A 2,500-nucleotide genomic window follows, 5' to 3' on the forward strand; every position below is an offset into this window, starting at 1 on the left:
TCGTTTTGGTGCTTATGAGATTTATATAATATATATATATATATATATATATATATATATATATATATATATATATTGAATAAAATACGTTGACAACCAGGACATGCAGTTCAATCCTTTCCTTTGTTCACCTCTATACATTTAGCTCTTTTTCACAATTGCCTCGTGAACCTAAAAATCACATTGTGACAAACGAATGGATCTATAGCGCCTCAATTCCCAAATATGTCCAAAGAAACCACACAACAGACAATCATTAATGAGAACATCGGCAATTAAGTATTGTAAAACGTTGTCTGCAGTCGCATCATCCTTGCCCGTTTTGATTTTTTTTTTTTTTTTTTTTTTTTACAATTCTCTCTCCTTTTTTTTAAAAATAATAAAGTATAATATATTGAACCACAAATTATTTTCAATAGTCACAGAAAAAAACACAGGCGATTGAATCAGAATAATGGAAACCATCCAACTCTGAATATAATAGTAAGTTTTGAGTATTGTACAAATAACTAACACTCTTAAATAGATTCAATTAACCTTTCTATAATGTCATGAACGATTTATGAATTTTGACACTTTTTTCGTTTTTTATTGTTTTGTGTTTTTTTTTACAAAATGCACGAGTACTCAATGGACACATTATTTTAGCAAACTACATAGGAGCTTTTATCCTCTTCCTCTCTATTCATATGTTAGAATCATGTTTCACACAATATTATATTGATAAATTATAGATACACTAAAATGAACGAAATAAAACAAAATATCCTTATTGTTTTCAGGAAGTGGCAAACCAATTTGTTTTATTTATGTACCAGACACAGTGGTGGCAACATTGTACTGACTGGTGCCTCCTTTCAATCTAATTTTAATTTACATAACATGTTTAGAATGCCCGCTGACAGACTGTGGGTCTACTAGTACAGTGGTAGTAAGACACAAGAGGAATAAATTCGCAGGTGACCGCAACCTGGGCTGACGTGGTGAGAATTATATCTTATTATGAAAATGAATGTTGGTAATGGGGGGCGGGGAAGGAAGGAAAAATGGTGGCGAGGGATTTCTGAATGTCGAGAGGAGAGAGAGAGAGAGAGAAGAGAAGGAGAGAGAGTTGAGAGAGAGAGAGAGAGAGAGAGAGAGATACTAAAGGCTCGTAAATTTGTTTGTAAACATTGCAAGCGCTCTCTCTCTCTCGCTCTCTCTCTCTCTCTCTCTTTCTTTCTTTCTCTCTCTCTCTCTCTCTTTCTTTCTTTCTCTCTCTCTTTCTCTCTCTCTCTCAGTGTGAGAGATTAAGATATATATATATATATATATATATATATATATATATATATATATATATAGAGAGAGAGAGAGAGAGAGAGAGAGAGAGAGTGTGTGTGTGTGTATGAGAGAGAGAGTGAGAGAGAGATACTAAAGGCTCGTACATGTGTCTGCAAACATTGCAAGTGCTCTCTCTCTCTCTCTGTCTCTCTCTCTCTCTCTCTCTCTCTTTCTATCTTTATCTATCTCTCTCTGTGTGTGAGAGATTAAGATATATATAGGAGGGGATAGTCTACCACATTCATAACGTGAACAGACATCTTACATTCGTTTTGTCGCAAGAAGTAGAGAATAGGGCCATTCTTCTCCTGTGCGGCTATGTAGTCTAGAGGTATCACACTCGCTTTCGGATCGGAAGGTCCTGGGTTCAAGCCTCGCTCGGCGCATAGTTGAGTCCTTGGAAAAGGCTCTTTACTCATATTTTCTCACCGTACCCCGGTGTAAAATGAGTACCTGGCCGTTAATAGCGTTATCTCTGTCCGAAAAAAGTGTAATGCTCGGCGCATAGTTGAGTCCTTGGAAAAGGCTCTTTACTCATATTCTCTCACCGTACCCCGGTGTAAAATGAGTACCTGGCCGTTAACAGCGTTATCTCTGTCCGAAAATATTGTAATATCGCCTAACAGGCGTCATGTCCCGTCCTACATGTTAAGTGTTGCCGTTGTAAAGCGCTTTGAGCACGTTTAAAAGTTTTTTAAAAATTTAATCCCTTTATTCATCCCATAGGGAGAATTTGTCTCTATGGACTATTCCTAATTAGATACAGCGCTTGTTTTGTTTTTTTTTTTCATGTTACCATGTCACTATGGTAGCTACAAAGTGTTTATAATTTCCTAGGTTATGAAAATAAAATGTATTAGAATAAAGTTTAGTTGTAGCAAACATTATAAGTAAAGCTTTCGCAGAATAAAGCAAAAAAGTGAGTGGAGCAGGCACTTATGTTGGTAACAACAAGATATGAAGTGAATAGAAAAGTGCCAGAAGACAGTAGAGAATAAAAATTTTTCGCGGCGGTGGTGGGGTTTGAACCTGCGACCTTATTGGTACGACAACTCCGCCTGGCAGGCGAGAGCGTGGCTCTACCGTGTGAGCTATCCACGAACACAAAAATATTCGTTTCAACTCAAAGTCATTACTAGATCCCTCTCTCACCCACCCCTAGAGACCGCCGATTCGT

At 37.0% G+C, this 2,500-nt stretch overlaps 1 protein-coding gene across 3 annotated transcripts in view; it reads right to left on the reverse strand.

The window, feature by feature from the left end:
• Positions 1 to 2,500, reverse strand: part of LOC144970368 (uncharacterized) — a 45,752-nt gene that overhangs the window by 18,644 nt on the left and 24,608 nt on the right. For 2 of the 3 annotated variants that reach the window (XM_078909933.1, XM_078909932.1), the window contains exon 1: positions 816 to 1,056. The exons of the other annotated variant lie outside the window; for it this stretch is intronic. The gene's annotated coding sequence lies outside the window, so the exon portion shown is untranslated. Of the gene's footprint in view, positions 1 to 815; positions 1,057 to 2,500 lie in introns of those variants that run through there. 3 annotated transcript variants of the gene reach the window in all.

Source organism: Berghia stephanieae, chromosome 4 (genome assembly GCF_034508935.2).
Source record: "Berghia stephanieae isolate SIO BIC M18660-M18661 chromosome 4, UCSD_Bste_1.3, whole genome shotgun sequence".
Taxonomy (NCBI): domain Eukaryota; kingdom Metazoa; phylum Mollusca; class Gastropoda; order Nudibranchia; family Aeolidiidae; genus Berghia; species Berghia stephanieae.